The sequence below is a fragment of the Pleurodeles waltl genome, chromosome 4_1 (genome assembly GCF_031143425.1).
Source record: "Pleurodeles waltl isolate 20211129_DDA chromosome 4_1, aPleWal1.hap1.20221129, whole genome shotgun sequence".
Taxonomy (NCBI): domain Eukaryota; kingdom Metazoa; phylum Chordata; class Amphibia; order Caudata; family Salamandridae; genus Pleurodeles; species Pleurodeles waltl.
This window is the reverse complement of record NC_090442.1, coordinates 107985099-108005896: the sequence shown is the minus strand read 5'-3', so window position 1 is coordinate 108005896 and position 20798 is coordinate 107985099.

The following is a 20798-nucleotide window of genomic DNA, read 5'->3' as shown; positions in this document are numbered from 1 at the left end:
TCCTTCTGATAGGCTCTTACCTGTGTTGCTAGCCTATCCTCCTTCCTAAGTAGCCAAACCTCCTTTTCTGGCTATTTAGGGTCTCTGCTTTGGGGAATTCTTTAGATAACGAATGCAAGAGCTCATCAGAGTTCCTCTGCATCTCTCTCTTCACCTTCTGCCAAGGAATCGACCGCTGACTGCTCAGGAAGCCTGCAAAATCGCAACAAAGTAGCAAAGACGACTACTGCAACCTTGTATCGCTGATCCTGCCGCCTTCTCGACTGTTTTCCTGGTGGTGCATGCTGTGGGGGTAGTCTGCCTCCTCTCTGCACTAGAAGCTCCGAAGAAATCTCCCATGGGTCGACGGAGTCTTCCCCCTGCAACCGCAGGCACCAAAAGACTGCATCACCGGTCCTCTGGGTCCACTCTCAGCACGACGAGCGTGGTCCCTGGAACTCAGCAACTCTGTCCAAGTGACTCCCACAGTCCAGTGACTCTTCAGTCCAAGTTTGGTGGAGGTAAGTCCTTGCCTCCCCACGCTAGACTGCATTGCTGGTGATTTGCAGCTGCTCCGGCTCCTGTGCACTCTTCCAGGATTTCCTTTGTGCACAGCCAAGCCTGGGCCCTGACACTCTAACCTGCAGTGCACAACCTCCTGAGTTGTCCTCCGGCGTCGTGGGATCTTCTTTTGTGACTTCGGGTGAGCTCCGGTTCACTCTTCTTCGTAGTGCCTGTTCCGGCACTTCTGCGGGTGCTGCCTGCTTCTGAGAGGGCTCCTTGTCTTGCTGGGCGCCCCCTCTGTCTCCTCACGCAATTGGCGACATCCTGGTCCCTCCTGGGCCACAGCAGCATCCAAAAACCCTAACCGCGACCCTTGCAGCTAGCAAGGCTTGTTTGTGGTCTTTCTGCGTGGGCACACCTCTGCAAGCTTCTTCATGACGTGGGACATCCATCCTCCAAAGGGGAAGTTCCTAGTCCTCTTCGTTCTTGCCGAATCCACAACTTCTACTATCCGGTGGCAGCTTCTTTGCATCCACAGCTGGCATTTCCTGGGCATCTGACCACTCCCGACTTGATCGTGACTCTTGGACTTGGTCCCCTTGTTCCTCAGGTACTCTCGTCCGAAAATCCATTGTTGTTGCATTGCTGGTGTTGGTCTTCCTTGCAAAATTTCCCTATCACGACTTCTGTGCTCTCTGGGGAACTTAGGTGCACTTTGCACCCACTTTTCAGGGTCTTGGGGTGGGCTATTTTTCTAACCCTCACTGTTTTCTTACAGTCCCAGTGACCCTCTACAAGGTCACATAGGTTTGGGATCCATTCGTGATTCGCATTCCACTTTTGGAGTATATGGTTTGTGTTGCCCCTATACCTATGTGCTCTCATTGCAATCTATTGTGACTGTACATTGCTTGCATTGCTTTCTATTGCTATTACTGCATATTTTTGGTATTGTGTACATATATCTTGTGTATATTTGCTATCCTCATACTGAGGGTACTCACTGAGATACTTTTGGCATATTGTCATAAAAATAAAGTACCTCTATTTTTAGTATATCTGTGTATTGTGTTTTCTTATGATATTGTGCATATGACACCAGTGGTATAGTAGGAGCTTTACACATCTCCTAGACAGCAGACCTGTCCCACACTAGAGGGTCTAAGACAGCAAGCTGTCAAACAGCAAAATGAGGATGTCAGTGACTCTCACAGAGTTTACTGGGAGGACAACCTCTTGTATACTGAAGCAAGGGATCCAAAACCTGGAGCAGCCAGGAGATTGGTCATTCCCTTGCAATACAGAGAGTTCCTACTAACTCTAGCCCACGACATTCCCTTGGCTGGACATTTGGGACAAATGAAAACTTGGGACAGGCTTGTTCCCTTGTTTCATTGGCCTAGAATGGCAGAGGACACAAAGGAATTTTGTAAGTCCTGTGAAACCTGTCAAGCCAGTGGCAAAACAGGTGGCACTCCAAAGGCTCCCCTTATTCCACTACCTGTGGTTGGGGTCCCCTTTGAAAGGGTAGGGGTTGACATAGTTGGCCCCCTTGACCCTCCTACTGCTTCAGGCAATATGTTTATTTTGGTGGTAGTGGACCATGCCACCAGATATCCTGAAGCAATTCCTCTAAGGACCACTACAGCTCCTGCAGTGGCAAAGGCCCTCCTGGGAATCTTTTCCAGGGTGGGATTCCCAAAAGAGGTGGTATCAGACAGGGGAAGCAACTTCATGTCTGCTTACTTAAAGGCCATGTGGAAGGAATGTGGTGTGACATACAAGTTCACCACACCCTATCATCCACAAACAAATGGACTGGTTGAGAGGTTAAATAAAACTCTCAAAGGAATGATAATGGGACTCCCTGAAAAACTCCGGAGGAGATGGGATGTCCTGTTACCTTGCCTCCTTTTTGCTTACAGGGAGGTACCCCAGAAAGGAGTGGGCTTCAGCCCCTTTGAACTCCTATTTGGACACCCTGTAAGAGGTCCTCTAACACTTGTGAAGGAGGGTTGGGAACAACCTTTAAAAGCTCCTAAGCAAGACATAGTGGACTATGTACTTGGCCTAAGATCTAGGATGGCTGAGTACATGAAAAAGGCCAGTAAAAACCTTCAGGCCAGCCAAGAGCTCCAAAAGCAATGGCATGACCAGAAGGCTGTTCTGATTCAGTACCAACCAGGGCAGAAAGTGTGGGTCTTGGAGCCTGTGGCCCCAAGAGCACTCCAAGACAAATGGAGTGGTCCCCACATTATTGTTGAGAAAAAGGGAGAAGTCACCTACTTGGTTGACTTGGGCACTGCCAGGAGTCCCCTTAGGGTGCTCCATGTCAATCGCCTGAAACCCTACTATGACAGGGCTGATCTCACCCTGCTCATGGCAACAGATGAAGGACAGGAAGAAGAGAGTGACCCTCTCCCTGATCTCTTCTCTTCCACAGAACAAGATGCTCTAGTGGAAGGTGTAGTTCTAGCAGATTGTCTTACTGCTGAGCAGAAAGACCACTGCATAAATCTCCTGGGTCAGTTTCTGAACTCTTTTCTACTGTGCCAGGCACCACTTCTTGGTGTGAGCACACTATAGATACTGGAGACAGCTTGCCTGTCAAAAGTAAGATCTATAGGCAGCCTGACCACGTCAGAGACTGCATAAAACAAGAGGTTCCGAAAATGCTTGAACTGGGAGTGGTTGAGCACTCTGAAAGTCCATGGGCCTCTCCTGTGGTACTTGTACCAAAACCTCATTCCAAAGATGGAAAGAAGGAAATGAGATTTTGTGTAGATTATAGAGGTCTCAACCAGGTAACTAAAACTGATGCTCACCCTATACCCAGGGCAGATGAGCTAATAGATACACTGGCATCTGCCAAGTATCTAAGCACCTTTGATTTGACTGCAGGGTATTGGCAGATCAAATTATCAGAGGATGCTAAAGCAAAAACTGCATTTTCGACTATTGGAGGGCACTACCAATTCACAGTAATGCCCTTTGGTTTGAAAAATGCACCTGCCACTTTTCAGAGGTTGGTGAATACAGTCCTGCAAGGATTGGAGGCTTTTAGTGCAGCATATCTAGATGATATAGCTGTCTTTAGCTCCACCTGGGATGATCACCTGGTCCACCTGTGGAAAGTTTTGGAGGCCCTCCAAAAGGCAGGCCTCACTAACAAGGCTTCAAAGTGACAGATAGGGCAGGGGAAAGTGGTTTATCTGGGACACCTGGTAGGTGGAGAACAGTTTGCACCACTTCAGGGGAAAATCCAAACTATCATAGATTGGGTTCCGCCCACAACTCAGACTCAAGTGAGAGCCTTCTTAGGCCTCACTGGGTATTACAGGAGGTTCATAAAGAACTATGGCTCCTCTTAATGACCTCACATCTAAGAAAATGCCTAAAAAGGTATTGTGGACAGCTAGCTGTCAGAAAGCTTTTGAGGAGCTGAAACAGGCCATGTGCTCTGCACCTGTCCTAAAAAGCCCTTGTTACTCCAAGAAATTCATTGTTCAAACTGATGCATCTGAATTAGGGGTAGGGGCAGTCTTATCACAACTCAATTCTGAGGGCCAGGATCAACCTGTTGCTTTTATCAGCAGGAGGTTGACCCCTAGAGAAAAGCGTTGGTCTGCCATAGAGAGGGAGGCCTTTGCTGTGGTCTGGGCACTGAAGAAGTTGAGGCCATACCTGTTTGGCACTCACTTCATTGTTCAGACAGACCACAAACCTCTACTTTGGTGAAAACAAATGAAAGGTGAAAACCCTAAATTGTTGAGGTGGTCCATATCTCTACAGGGAATGGACTATACAGTGGAACATAGACCTGGGAGTACCCACTCCAATGCAGATGGACTCTCCAGATATTTCCACTTAGACAATGAAGACTCATCAGGTCATGGCTAGTCTTATTGTCCTTCGTTTTTGGGGGGGGAGGGGGGAGGTTGTGTAGGAAAGTACCATCTTGCCTGGCATGTTACCCCCATATTTCACTGTATATATGTTGTTTTAGTTGTATGTGTCACTGGGACCCTGCCAGCAAGGGCCCCAGTGCTCATAAGTGTGCCCTGTATGTGTTCCCTGTGTGATGACTAACTGTCTCACTGAGGCTCTGCTAACCAGAACCTCAGTGGTTATGCTCTCTCATTTCTTTCCAAATTGTCACTAACAGGCTAGTGACCAATTTCACCAATTTACATTGGCATACTGGAACACCCTTATAATTCCCTAGTATATGGTACTGAGGTACCCAGGGTATTGGGGTTCCAGGAGATCCCTATGGGCTGCAGCATTTCTTGTGCCACCCATAGGGAGCTCTGACAATTCTTACACAGGCCTGCCACTGCAGCCTGAGTGAAATAACGTCCACGTTATTTCACAGCCATTTACCACTGCACTTAAGTAACTTATAAGTCACCTATATGTCTAAACCTTTACCTGGTAAAGGTTGGGTGCTAAGTTACTTAGGGGGTGATTCTGACCTCGGCGGTAAAAGGCCCTTACCGCCGGTCAGAAGTCCGCCATTATACCGCCGCGGCCGCGGCAAACCGCCACGGTCATTCTGACCTCCAACTGGCAAACCGCCAAAAACCCGACATCCACGGAAGGCCGCCTCATCAGCGGGCAGCGATAAACTGGAGATGACCAAACCTCCACCGTCACGCCAACACAAACACGCCCATGTCATTCCGACCCACGAATCCACGCAGCGGTCTTTCAACCGCGGTATTCCATTGGCGGTACACACCGCTGCGGTCAAAATACACATACCCTTACAAAACACAGCCACATTGGACAATTCGAAATACACACACCTGATACACATACACACACCACTCCCACACACCCAATACAATATAAAACACACACCCACATCACCCACAAACCCCCATAAATCGAAAATCAGAGACAAGGCGCAATACACAGAGAGAGCACAGGGAACGCAAACCACAACACACACAGGAACCCAACTTCATCACCCACACCACATCTACGCACACATCACCACACACCACCACTCACATCACCACAAACACCACCCCACACCTCATCCACACCACCCCATGGCACCCCAAAGACACCCCAGGTTCTCAGACCAAGAACTCAGGGTCATGGTGGAGGAAATAATAAGGGTAGAGCCCCAGCTCTTCGGCACACAGTTGCAGCACACCACAATAGCCAGGAAGGCGGAGCTATGGCAAAGGATCGTCGACAGGGTCAACGTTGTGGGACAGCATCCCAGAAATCGGAAAGACATCCGAAAGCGCTGGAACGACCTACGGGGGAAGGTGCGCTCGATGGTGTCAAGACACAACATCGCTGTGCAGAAGACTGGCGGCGGACCCCCACCCACTCCACCCGATTTCACAGCATGGGAGCAAGAGGTCTTCAACATCCTGCATCCTGACAGCCTCGCTGGAGTACCCGGAGGAATGGACTCTGGTAAGTCTAATCTCAACTACTTCACACACCCCCCCAACCACCAGCATGCCAACCCACACCCCCACCCTCACCCCCAACCCCAACCCCCCAGCACAGATCCTCCCTGCCAATGTCTCACCAGCACAACCCACCCAAGACAACACCAACCCCTGAATGCCAACACAAACCATAGACACCCATCACCTATGCATGACCACTGCACATACCCATCCACCCCCCCAAACCACCCTCAAATCTCCTCCCACAAGGGAATGCCAGCACTGGGGGACAAGGGCACCCACAAATCACACGCCATGGGACACACAAAAGCAATAACCATACTCTTTTACCCCTGCAGGGCCCGAACGCCAACACACCGGCCAGGAGGGTCCAGATTTGTCCATCCCACCCCCACAACAGGCCCCCAGTGATGACAGCAGCTCTGTCGACCTAGAACCTGATGACCAGCCCGGACCATCAGGGACCTCTGGACAGTCGGTTCCCCACACACAGACACAGGCCACAGCAGACCCAACCCCCTCTGGGAATATCAGCACAGCACCCACCCAGCGGGCCCATGCCTCTGTCTCCAGGACAGGTCAAGCAGCGGTGTGTCTACCACTACAGGGCACCCAGGGTAACCCACCACCAACAGGGACCTGGGGGCAGTGGTAGTGGGCACACCGTCCAGGGGACAGAGGCCCGGGGAAACAGGGGAACTGGGAGGGCTGCTGTGCGACAGGGGGGGGAGGACAGGCCCAGGGAACCCACTCTCCAAGAGGCCCTCACCACCATCATGGGAGCATACCACCACTCCCAGGAGACGATGGCGACGGTACTGGCCAGGTTCCAGGAGATCCAGGCACAGCAGGAGGAACGCTACATGGGGTTCAGAGACGAACTCAGGAACATCGGTTCCGCTATGGGGACCATAGTCCTGGCCCTCAACCGGATAGAAACCACATTGCGGAACCATGTGGCACTCCAAAGGGCCCCTGTCACTAGCCAGGACCTGGAACTGCCTACCACCTCCGCCAGCGCTAGTGGACACGAGGCCCCCACACAACGACAGGCCACCAGAACCCCACCTCCTGCTGAAGAACAACCACCACGCAAGCGGAACCTGAGATCACAAAAGAAGACAGAGTAGGATGCCAAGACCCCCGCCAGCATAAGATACCCCCTGATGTCATCCCACTGTCCCACATTGTCACCCTGTCCAACCTCAAACAGCCCCTGCTCCATCCTTCCACAGGCATATGGACAATGCACCTGTGAAACTGAGAACTGGACTCTGCCATGGACATTACTCCACCCCCACCCATCACCGTTTTACTATCATGGACCTATATGTAGCACTAAAAATAAATCACTCATTGCACTGAAAATAATCTGGAGTCAGCTTGTATTCTTAACAAATGTATTACACATAACGGTTCAATAATGTTCAGTTAATTTGTGATGACAACATACCGATGTCAATAAGCTTTAGTCCATGGGCAAACAAAGCAGAAGTCACGCAGTGGGTCATACAGCTCTGAAAAGGGAAGGGAAAGTCACAAATCAGTTAAAAGGAACTGGGGGGAAACACAGAAAGTAGAGATGCAGGAGGCCTTAAGTAAATTAAAAATGGCGTGGGTGATTCTTACCTGTGTGCTACTGAAAATACTGTTGTATAACTGTGTCCCTGTTGTCTGTGTCGTCCCCGTCGTCTTCCTCGTCTTCACTCTCCACAGGCTCCACAGCTGCTACAACACCACCATCTGGACCATCCTCCTGCAGGAAAGGCACCTGGCGTTGCAAAGCAAGATTGTGAAGCATACAGCAGGCCACGATGATCTGGCACACCTTCTTTGGTGAGTACATGAGGGATCCACATGTCATATGCAGGCACCTAAACCTGGCCTTCAGGAGCCCGAAGGTCCTTTCTATGATCCTCCTGGTTCGCCTATGGGCCTCATTGTACCGTTCCTCTGCCCTTGTCCGGGGATTCCTCACTGGGGTCAATAGCCAAGGCAGGTTGGGGTAACCAGAGTCACCTATTAGCCACACACGTCGTCTCTGTAGCTGTTCCATCACATAGGGGATGCTGCTATTTCGCATGACATACGCGTCATGCACTGACCCAGGGAACTTGGCATTTACATGGGAGATGTACTGGTCAGCCAAACAGACCACCTGGACATTCATCGAATGGTAATTGTTTCGATTTCTGTACACCTGCTCATTGTCTTTTGGGGGTACTAAAGCCACATGTGTCCCATCAATGGCACCAATGATGTTGGGGATATGTCCAAGGGCATAGAAATCACCCTTCACTGTGGCCAAATCACCCTCCTCAGGGAAAACAATGTAGCTCCGCATGTATTTCATCAGGGCACTCTGGACAAAACCTTAGAAAACATAGGCTGAGACATCCCAGATGACATGGCCACTGTTGTCTGAAAAGACCCACTTGCCAAAAAATGGAGGACTGACAGAACCTGCATCAGAGGGGGAATTCCTGTGGGTTGGCGGATGGGGGACATCAGGGCTGGCTCCAGCTGGGCACACAGTTCATGTATAGTGGCTCGGTCAAGTCGGTATCGGAGTATAATATGTCGTTCTTCCATTGTCGACAGGTCCACCAGCGGTCGGTACACGGGAGGATTCATCCTTCTCGCAAGTCCCAGCGGACGGTGCCTAGGAAGGAAAACATGGAGTATAAAGTCAAGCAACACACAGGTACGTAACCACAGCTTGCACAGTACACGAATCGCTAGTCATTGAAAGGCTTGTATGAGTGGCAATGCAAGGCCTAGGCCTGTGTGACGCAGTACAAATTATGCCATGTGGGCCCTTGAAATGGCGGCTGCCTGACCTGTGAAGTGTGACAGTGGGATGTGAGGTCAATGCGCTGGCGTGGCACACCGTGGCGGTAGGCGGTCGAAGACCGCTGTGCGAAGCCGCATTGGTTAACATTGAACCCTATGGGTTTCAGGAGCCAATGACGATGTGCGCCGGCGGTCGCGGTACGCACCGCCGCGGGCGTGACCGCCATTTTCTATCTGCTTAATCACTCGAGACCTGATCATCCACAGGAGAGGACCTATACTGCAAGTGCTGCTGTGACCTCGGTCTGGAAGAGACAATGGCTGCTGCGACTGGGGAAAGGGCCCCTGCCTTCACTTCTGAAGAGTTGGAGAAACTAGTTGATGGGGTCCTCCCCCAGTATGCGCTACTCTACGGTCCTCCAGACCAACAGGTAAGTACACTGGGTGCACGTTGAATGGGCTATGCCTGGGTTGTGTATGGTGGATGTAAGATGGTGGGGTGGGGAGAGAATGAGGAGTGCAAGGCACGACAGATGAGAGCATGTGCCACATGGCAAGGTTGGGGAGGGGGGGCCAATCACATCTAACATGCAGAAAAATGATGATATTTCCTTTCCCACCCTGTACATGTCAAATAGGTCAGCGCCCATCAGAAAGTCGACATTTGGCGTGCCATCGCCAAGGACGTCCGGGCCCTCGGGGTCCACAACAGACGGGGCACCCACTGCCGCAAGAGGTGGGAGGACATCCGCCGCGGGACCAGGAAGACCGCCGAGTCACTGCTGGGGATGGCCTCCCAACCTAGGAGGGGTGCCAGTCGTACCCTGACCCCCCTGATGTCCCAGATCCTGGCGGTGGCCTACCCCGATTTGGATGGGCGCGTGAGGACATCACAGCAGACACAAGGGGGTGAGTACCAGCACATTCAGCTATCTTTACGCGCAGTGGAGGCGTCTGGGTGGGGGAGGAGGGCTGTGGGTGACATTAGGCCAGGGCGCTTTCTGTAGTGTAGTCCTCTCCTTTAGGCATGGCCCTGTGCCCCCGCCCCCCACCTCTGTAGGGTGCCAAGTACAGCTATCCATGGTCCAGCATCACCCATGTGCGCATTTGTTGTCCCTAGACCTGTTGGCCTAGTCACAAGTACTGAGTAGTGTACCCCGATTGCGCGGCATAGTGCATGAGGCACCTGTGTCTGTCCTCTCCGCCAACGGTGTTGACAATGCATGCACTCAACCTGTTTTTATTTCTCCCCCCACCCTTTTTCTTTATCTTCTTTTGCATGTGTGCATTAGCATCATCAGGCGGAGGAGAATTGGCATCGGAGCACGAGGGAGCTGCAACTCACAAGGCCCCGGTGGGCCATGGTACAGACACCGAGGGCACCAGTGATACGGAGGGCGAGGGGAGCACCACAACGGGGACCCGTGGTGACACCAGCGACACGACACGTCCTCGGATGGGAGCTCCCTAGCGGTGGCGGCAACATCCGGGCCCCCCGCCTCTACAGGTACAGCCGCCACCCAGCGCACCAGCTCCGCCCTCCCAGCAGCCCCTCAGCCTTCGCTCCGTGCCCGCTCGCCCAAGAAGGCGGGCATCTCCTTCGCCCCAGGCACCTCAGGCCCTGCCCCAGTTACCCCTGCTGCCCTCAGTGAGGAGGTCATTGACCTCCTACAGACCATCATTGTTGGGCAGTCTACCCTTTTTAATGCCATCCAGGGTGTAGAGAGGGAGGTGCATCGGAGCAATGCATACCTGGAGGGCATTCATTCGGGTCAGGCTGCCCATCAACGATCGTTCAATGCTCTGGCCTCAGCACTGACGGCAGCCATTGTCCCTGTTTCCAGCCTCACTCTTCTAACTGCCTCCACCCTGTCTCTGTCTCCTGTTCCTCAGCCTATCCCACCCACACCATCAGACCAGCCTGCACACACCTCAACACCCAAGGGCAGCTCATCCAGACATAAGCACCACAGATCACACAAACATTCACCCAAGCAACACCCAGATGCAGACATGCCAACAGTCACTCCCACCTCTGTGTCCCCCCTCCTCCTCGTCTCCCTCCTCCCTCCCTGTGACGTCTCCACTCACACCTGCATGCACACCACCATCAGCCAGTACTTCCATCACCAGCACACCCTCCAGTACAGTCCGCACACGTGCAGTCACCACCCCCACTGCCATTTACACGTCCCCTGTGTCCTCTCCCAGTGTGTCTGTCACCCCCTCTTCCAAGACACACAAACGCAGGCAGCCACCCACCGAACAGCCAACCACATCACCACAGCCTACGTCACAAGCACCTGCACCCAAAGACAGCACACCTGACTCTCCTACAACCACATCCTCTTCCTCCACTTCCATAACCACTACACCTACCCTTTACCTTGGTCCTAAAAAAGTTTACCTCTCCAGTCTTAACCTCTTTGCCCCACCTGACCCACCCCCTCCATCTGCTAAGAGTCCCAAGAGCACCTCAGCCACCACCAGCCCGGCTTCAAGTGTCACCATAGTGCATGGGTTTTGGAGTCCACCCTTTGCCAGCAGTGATACATCGGTCAGCAGCAAGGGGACAGCCAGCCCCCCCCTGGAAAGAGGACCAGTAAAATCAAGGGCCGCCGCGAGAAGACTGACACGGCTGCCCCCAAGGACCAAAGTTCTGCCACTTCACCTGCCACAACATCCAGGGGAGGCAAGGGCCAGAGAGCCTCATCGAAGGAGGGCAAGGGCAGCAGGGCGGAGAAGTCAGTCAGCAGGAGCGCGGACCAGGAGGGCCCCACAAGCCCCATCCCGGGTGTGAGGGAGGACACCCAAGGGCCCAGGACTCCGTCACCGAAGGGTCCAGCAACTGCACGGTCGGAGGGCGACTAAGCATGGAGTCCTGGCCAGGTCTGGCTCCCTTGAATGACTGGACAAGCACCGCTGAAGAGGGCCCCGCCGTGAAGAAAGGCACCGCTGAAGAGGGCCCCGCCGTGAAGAAAGGCACCGCTGAACAGGGCCCCGCCGTGAAGAAAGGCACCGCTGAACAGGGCCCCGCCGTGAAGAAAGGCACCGCAGAACAGGGCCCCGCCGTGAAGAAAGGCACCGCTGAACAGGGCCCCGCCGTGAAGAAATGCACCGCTGAACAGGGCCCCGCCGTGAAGAAAGGCACCGCTGAACAGGGCCCCGCCGTGAAGAAAGGCACCGCTGAACAGGGCCCCGCCTTGAAGAAAGGCACCGCTGAACAGGGCCCCGCCGTGAAGAAAGGCACCGCTGAACAGGGCCCCGCCAAGACAGGCACCGCTCCGCTGGGCACCACCGTCTCAAGCACCGTTCCGCTGGGCCCTTCCTGTCAAGCACCGCTCCGCTGGGCACCGCGTCTCAAGCACCACTCCGCTGGGCCCTTCATCTCAAGCACCGCTCCGCTGGGCCCTTCCTGTCAAGCACCGCTCCGCTGGGCCCTTCCTGTCAAGCACCGCTCCGCTGGGCCCTTCCTGTCAAGCACCGCTCCGCTGGGCACCGCCGTCTCAAGCACCGCTCCGCTGGGCCCTTCATCTCAAGCACCGCTCCGCTGGGCACCGCCGTCTCAAGCACCGCTCCGCTGGGCCCTTCCTCTCAAGCACCGCTCCGCTGGGCCCTTCCTGTCAAGCACCGCTCCGCTGGGCCCTTCATCTCAAGCACCGCTCCGCTGGGCACTGCCGTCTCAAGCACCGCTGGCCCAATGACAGTGCCGGTTCTGTGTCGAGCTACTGTTCACGCTTCACTCAGCCCACCCTGCCTCCTCCATTACCTGTGGAGACTGTTATCCACTTGAGAGACTGTGGCTTTGCACTCCCCAGGATTGTCCAGTGGGCAAGCCACCCACTGTAGAGACTTGTGAGACTGTGGCTTTGCACTCCCCAGGATTGAACAGTGGGCAACCCACCCACTGTAGAGACTTGAGAGACTGTGGCTTTGCACTCCCCAGGATGGCACAGCGGGCATGGTGGCTCCTTCGTGGATCTGGCGTCGTGGACTCATGTGGCTGTGGTGCCCCCCCTTCCCTTCCTCCTGAGGTGCCTGTAGTTTTATCATCAGATGCCCCTGCAGTGTTCTCTCCAACGGACTCAGGTCTCCTGTGTGGGCTTTGCCCTTGTGTTGATACACTTTGGCCCACGGACAGTTGAAATTTAAGTGACTGTGCAGGACTTATTGCCTCTGTTTATCGGTTACGCAATGTTTTTACTTGATTTTTTAAAATTTATATTGCTATTTGACCATGACTTCAAAGAACCTATTTTATACATAAATTTAGTTTCTCACTTTGATTATGTCTTTGCATTATTCCGGGGGGTTTGGGTGGTGTCACTGTGACTTGGTGCTCTGCATTGGTGTGTAGATAGTTGGGGGGGGGGGGGGGTGTCGCGTATGTGTGTGCCCGTAACCCTTTCTCGTCCCCCCTCCCCTGTGTCGTAGGTGCAGTACTCACCGTTGTCGTCTGCGCCGGCGTTCGTACTCGTGGTAGATGAGCAGGTAGACGAGAGCAGGTAGGATGTTTAATTCGGGTTCCATGCTTTCCTCCTTCCTCGTGGAGTGTATAGAGATGAGCGTTTTCCCGTTCGTAGTCTGTTTCCGCCGTGTTTTTATCGGCGGTGCTCCCGCCCCGGAAAAGGTGGCGGATTGGTGAGTTGTGATAGTGTGGGCGGTACATTGTCTGCCACCTGCCTGTTGGCGGTGACCGCCGTGCTGTTTGTTTGTCCCCCCGTGGCGGTCGGAGTGTTAAAGTGGCGGTCTGTGTTGGCGGTTCCCGCCAGGGTCAGAATTAATTTTTTTTGACCGCCGGCCTGTTGGCGGGTTGGCCGCCGCTTTATCACCGACCGCCAGGGTCAGAATGGCCCCCTTAGTGTGTGGGCACCCTGGCACTAGCCAAGGTGCCCCCACATCGTTCAGGGCAAATTCCCCGGACTTTGTGAGTGCGGGGACACCATTACACGCGTGCACTATACATATGTCACGACATATGTATAGCGTCACAATGGTAACTCCGAACATGGCCATGTAACATGTCTAAGATCATGGAATTGTCACCCCAATGCCATTCTGGCGTTGGGGAGACAATTCCATGATCCCCCGAGTCTCTAGCACAGACCCGGGTACTGCCAAACTACCTTTCCCGTGGTTTCACTGCAGCTGCTGCTGCTGCCAACCCCTCAGACAGGTTTCTGCCCTCCTGGGGTCCAGCCAGGCTTGGCCCAGGAAGGCAGAACAAAGGACTTCCTCAGAGAGAGGGTGTTACACCATCTCCCTTTGGAAAAAGGTGTCAGGGCTGGGGAATGCCTCTGGAAATGCTTTGATGGGCACAGATGGTGCCCATCTCTGCATTAGCCAGTCTACACAGGTTCAGGGATCCCCCAGCCCTGCTTTGGCGCGAAACTGGAAAAAGGAAAGGGGAGTGACCACTCCCATGACCTGCACCTCCCCTGGGACGTGCCCAGAGCTCCTCCAGTGTGCTCCAGACCTCTGCCATCTTGGAAACAGAGGTGCTGCTGGCACACTGGACTGCTCTGAGTGGCCAGGGCCAGCAGGTGACATCAGAGACTCCTTCTGATAGGCTCTTACCTGTGTTGCTAGCCTATCCTCCTTCCTAAGTAGCCAAACCTCCTTTTCTGGCTATTTAGGGTCTCTGCTTTGGGGAATTCTTTAGATAACGAATGCAAGAGCTCATCAGAGTTCCTCTGCATCTCTCTCTTCACCTTCTGCCAAGGAATTGACCGCTGACTGCTCAGGAAGCCTGCAAAACCGCAACAAAGTAGCAAAGACGACTACTGCAACCTTGTATCGCTGATCCTGCCGCCTTCTCGACTGTTTTCCTGGTGGTGCATGCTGTGGGGGTAGTCTGCCTCCTCTCTGCACTAGAAGCTCAGAAGAAATCTCCCGTGGGTCGACGGAATCTCCCCCCTGCAACCACAGGCACCAAAAGACTGCATCACCGGTCCTCTGGGTCCCCTCTCAGCACGACGAGCGTGGTCCCTGGAACTCAGCAACTCTGTCCAAGTGACTCCCACAGTCCAGTGACTCTTCAGTCCAAGTTTGTTGGAGGTAAGTCCTTGCCTCCCTACGCTAGACTGCATTGCTGGGTACCGCGTGATTTGCAGCTGCTCCGGCTCCTGTGCACTCTTCCAGGATTTCCTTTGTGTACAGCCAAGCCTGGGCCCCCGACACTCTAACCTGCAGTGCACAACCTCCTGAGTTGTCCTCCGGCGTCGTGGGATCTTCTTTTGTGACTTTGGGTGAGCTCCGGTTCACTCTTCTTCGTAGTGCCTGTTCCGGCACGTCTGCGGGTGCTGCCTGCTTCTGAGAGGGCTCCTTGTCTTGCTGGGCACCCCCTCTGTCTCCTCACGCAATTGGCGACATCCTGGTCCCTCCTGGGCCACAGCAGCATCCAAAAACCCTAACCGCGACCCTTGCAGCTAGCAAGGCTTGTTTGCGGTCTTTCTGCGTGGGAACACCTCTGCAAGCTTCTTCATGACGTGGGACATTCATCCTCCAAAGGGGAAGTTCCTAGTCCTCTTCGTTCTTGCAGAATCCACAGCTTCTACCATCCGGTGGCAGCTTCTTTGCATCCACAGCTGGCATTTCCTGGGCATCTGACCACTCCCGATTTGATCGTGACTCTTGGACTTGGTCCCCTTGTTCCACAGTTACTCTCGTCCGGAAATCCATCGTTGTTGCATTGCTGGTGTTGGTCTTCCTTGCAGAATTCCCCTATCACGACTTCTGTGCTCTCTGGTGAACTTAGGTGCACTTTGCACCCACTTTTCAGGGTCTTAGGGTGGGCTATTTTTCTAACCCTCACTGTTTTCTTACAGTCCCAGCGACCCTCTACAAGGTCACATAGGTTTGGGGTCCATTTGTGATTCGCATTCCACTTTTGGAGTATATGGTTTGTGTTGCCCCTATACCTATGTGCTCTCATTGCAATCTATTGTGACTGTACATTGCTTGCATAGCTTTCTATTGCTATTACTGCATATTTTTGGTATTGTGTACATATATCTTGTGTATATTTGCTATCCTCATACTGAGGGTACTCACTGAGATACTTTTGGCATATTGACATAAAAATAAAGTACCTTTATTTTTAGTATATCTGTGTATTTTGTTTTCTTATGATATTGTGCATATGACACCAGTGGTATAGTAGGAGCTTTACACGTCTCCTAGTTCAGCCTAAGCTGCTCTGCTAAGCTACCCTTTTCTATCAGCCTAAGCTGCTATACACCTCTTCTACACTAATAAGGGATAACTGGACCTGGTGCAGAGTGTAAGTACCCCTTGGTACCACTAGAAACCAGGCCAGCCTCCTACAAAAACCAACACCAGCAAAGCAACAACAGTGGATTTCCGGACCTGAGTACCTGTGAAACAAGGGGACCAAGTCCAAGAGTCGCGACAGTGTCGAGAGTGGGCAGATGCCCAGGAAATGCCAGCTGAGGGTGCAAAGGAGCTGCCACCGGATGGAAGAAGCTTGGTGTTTTGCAAGAACGAAGAGGACTAGGAACTTCCCCTTTGGAGGATGGATGTCCCACGTCGTGAAGAAGCTTGCACAGGTGTCCCCACGCAGAAAGACCGCAAACAAGCCTTGCTAGCTGCAAGGGTCGCGGTTAGGGTTTTTGGATGCTGCTGTGGCCCAGGAGGGACCAGGGTGTAACCAATTGCGTGAGGAGACAGAGGGGGCGTCCAGCAAGACGAAGATCCCACTCAGAAGCAAGCAGCACCCGCAGACGTGCCGGAACAGGCACTACGAAGTGGAGTGAATCGGAGCTCACCCGAAGTCACAAAAGAAGGTCCCACGACACTGGAGGGCAACTCAGGAAGTCGTGCACTGCAGGTTATAGTGTCGGGGACCCAGGCTTGGCTGTGCACAAAGGAAATCCTGGAAGAGTGCACAGGAGCTGGAGCAGCTGCAAATCACGCGGTACCCAGCAATGCAGTCTAGCGTGGGGAGGCAAGGACTTACCTCCACCAAACTTGGACTGAAGAGTCACTGGACTGTGGGAGTCACTTGGACAGAGTTGCTGAGTTCCAGGGACCACGCTCGTCGTGCTGAGAGGGGACCCAGAAGACCGGTGATGCAGTCTTTTGTTGCCTGCGGTTGCAGGGGGAAGATTCCGTCGACCCACGGGAGATTTCTTCAGAGCTCCTGGTGCAAGAAGGAGGCAGGCTACCCCCAGAGCATGCACCCCCAGGAAACTGGTGAGAAAGCCGGCAGGATGAAGCGATACAAGGTTGCAGTAGTCGTCTTTGCTACTGTGTTGCAGTTTTGCAGGCGTCCCGAGCAGTCAGCAGTCGATCCTTTGGCAGAAGGTGAAGAGGGAGATGCAGAGGAACTCTGGTGAGCTCCTGCATTCGGTATATTATGAATTCCCCAAAGCAGAGACCCTAAATAGCCAGAAAAGGAGGTTTGGCTACCTAGGAAGGAGGATAGGCTAGTAAGAAAGGTAAGAGCCTATCAGAAGGAGTCTCCGACGTCACCTGCTGGCCCTGGCCGCTCAGAGCAGTCCAGTGTGCCAGCACACCTCTGAATCCAAGATGGCAGAGGTTTGGGACACACTGGAGGAGCTCTGGGCACCTCCCCTGGGAGGTGCAGGTCAGGGGAGTGGTCACTCCCCTTTCCTTTGCCCAGTTTCGCACCAGAGCAGGGCTGGGGGATCCCTGAACCGGTGCAGACTGGCTTATGCAGAGATGGGCACCATCTGTGCCCATCAAAGCATTTCCAGAGGCTGGGGGAGGCTACTCCTCCCCAGCCCTGACACCTATTTCCAAAGGGAGAGGGTGTAACACACCCTCTCTCAGAGGAAGTCCTTTGTTCTGCCTTCCTGGGCCAGGGCTGCCTGGACCCCAGGAGGGCAGAAACCTGTCTGAGGGGTTGGCAGCAGCAGCAGCTGCAGTGGAGACCCCGGAAAGGCAGTTTGGCAGTACCCGGGTTCTGTGCTAGAGACCCAGGGGATCATGTTACATGGCCATGTTCGGAGTTACCATTGTGATACTATACATAGGTAGTGACCTATGTATTGTGCATGCGTGAAATGGTGTCCCCGCACTCACAAAGTCCGGGGAATTTGCCCTGAACGATGTGGGGGCACCTTGGCTAGTGCCAGGGTGCCCACACACTAAGTAACTTTGCACCCAACCTTCATCAGGTGAAGGTTAGACATATAGGTGACTTATAAGTTACTTAAGTGCAGTGGTAAATGGCTGTGAAATAACGTGGACGTTATTTCACGCAGGCTGCAGTGGCAGGCCTGTGTAAGAATTGTCAGAGCTCCCTATGGGTGGCAAAAGAAATGCTGCAGCCCATAGGGATCTCCTGGAACCCCAATACCCTGGGTACCTCAGTACCATATACCAGGGAATTATAAGGGTGTTCCAGTATGCCAATGTGAATTGGTGAAATTGGTCACTAGCCTGTTAGTGACAATTTGGAAAGCAGAGAGAGCATAACCACTGAGGTTCTGATTAGCAGAGCCTCAGTGAGACAGTTAGTCATCACAGAGGGAACACATACAGGGCACACTTATGAGCACTGGGGCCCTGGCTGGCAGGGTCCCAGTGACACATACACTAAAACAACATATATACAGTGAAATATGGGGGTAACATGCCAGACAAGATGGTACTTTTCTACAAGGAGCACAACATCAATTCAATATCTACATAGAATGGACCAATACCTGCTATTTAAATCTATCAGAATAGCTTGGGTGGCAGGTATTGATCATTTTTAAAGTATATTTAAAGTCTGAATCATCACACTAGTAGGAGTGTGATGGGTAGTTGTTGTGTTGGTACTGTCATTGGCAGCGGCAATGGGTGGTGCAAGCTGCAGTGGCTTCTTGATAAGGGTCTTGGGCTTATGTTTTCACAAACTAAGCGCTGGCTGACATTTAATCAGATGACTAAAACTATTTTGTATACCTAAAAGTAAACAAAAGTGATAAACAGTGCTAACTTTCTAACAAGATAAGGGCCCTGCTACACCTAAGGTGTGAGTGGCCTGGAAATTGAGTCCCCCCAACACTTGGGCCACCCCATTGTGCTCCCATTGAAGAGCTAAACTGAGCTGTGAATCGATGACCAATAAGTTACCACTTACCATTCTGGTTGCTGGTAGAACTACTGGGCTGAGGGTGTAGTGCCCCCAACTCTTCTCTGCATGTGGAATTTTCTCTAGTGCAATAAAGTTCTCAAAGCACTGTCACAGTTGTGAGTAGAAATAGAATAGAATTTATTTACAGTGCAAGTGGTAACTCAAATTATAGGATTTACGACGCAAAATGCACAACATTCAATGAACCGCGCTGTCATACAAAACTGAAGTACAATCAGCGCTCCTATTTTCTGCACGGTATATATTGCTAACAATCACTAAATGATGACCAACTATGGCACAGTCCTGCAAGCGAACAGCACAGCACCACAACAATGCAATTATGAAAATTTTGCTAATATTAACCAATATATTGACAACTAGCTAGCTAGGACCCCACTCCTACCACCATAATGGAGTTACCTTGGTACAAGTTGGGAACATTTAGGGGGTTATTACAACTTTGGAGGAGGTGTTAATCCGTCCCAAAAGTGATGGTAAAGTGACGGATATACCACCAGCTGTATTACGAGTCCATTATATCCTATGGAACTCGTAATACGGCTGGTGGTATATCCGTCACATTTGGGACAGATTAACACCTCCTCCAAAGTTGTAATAACCCCCTTACTGTTTGCAATTCTAGTATTTCCGAACACTTACAATACCTCAATAACAAAGCGAAAGCAATGGCAAATGACAGTGTGACTAGAAACCTGCAAAAGAAGGGGACAGTGTATGAAAGTTACCTCATGTGTTAGTGTGGTTGGTTGCCCAAAATGAACATGCTGCACCTCCTGAGGGACCAACCATAATGATGACAGGGTAGAGACCTCAAATTAATATAGAGACATGTTTGGAAGTTCACAGACGCAAAAAGAGTTGCTTAGAAAATCAAGGCAGTTTCAAAGCAGTTATCAGTAAGCCAACTGAATGCTGGACCACCTCAATAACACCAGCATGAAACGAAGAACAAATATAACAAAATGGTGGTGGAATGAGGAAGTGTGCTTGGAGGCATCATAAAGCTCACCTAAACTTGTAGTAATAGATATCGTGGGCAGGTTCTTCTGTACTCTGGTGAAAGGCAGACATTGTTGTGAGGTGCTGTGCCAAGTCCCACTGCCAATCATAGACAACCCATCCTCCAGATTCAATGGGTTGAGCCAATCAGGCTGATGATCGGTTTGTGTCCTCAAAGAGGATCACTGCATGTGTCAATGACTGGGTACCAGCTTCCAGTGATCAACTTAAATAGAAAACTTGGTGCATTGCCTCCAGACAGCCCAGTAAACAAAGAAGAAGGGAGGGATGTGGTTGTCCTCTATGATCACTAGCCATTCTCCATCTTACAAAATAATTAGTTAGTAGGTACTTAGGCTAAACGGATCAACAAACTGTTGCCAAAAAGCAAAAATACTGAGAAACATTTGGCGACAGAGGAAAAATGTCAGGGAGGGCAGAGCTACACAGACTGTTGAGGACTATTTCCCTCACAGTGTGAAATTACCTTCATGAGCAAAGTTAAAAGGTGTGAAATATACAGAACTTTCCCAGGAAGACTTACGCACACACTAACATTTACGCTTAATATTCAGGACAGTTAAAAATGTTATATCTCATTTGGTAGGCCACAAGACAGACCGGGCTAAGCGAGTCCCATCTGTTGTGGGTGAGGTTGTTTGCCACTGGTATCCTGGGGTTGGAGCTGCAAACTGAGGCATATACAAGCCTTCCGCACTTTACCCTCACCAGTCAACTAACACACATAATAACATATGGTCCAGCCAGCACTTAACATAAAGAAAGCACTTTCATCTGACTTGAAATCTAAATACTACACAGTTCAATTGGAATGCAATAGAGGGTTCTAGTCTACCTTACCTTCTTCAGTGATGCACCACAACCCCATACCCCTCAGTGTCACCTTAAGGATCTTTTGGACCCCGCACAAGAAATATATGGGGGGCACCTGATGG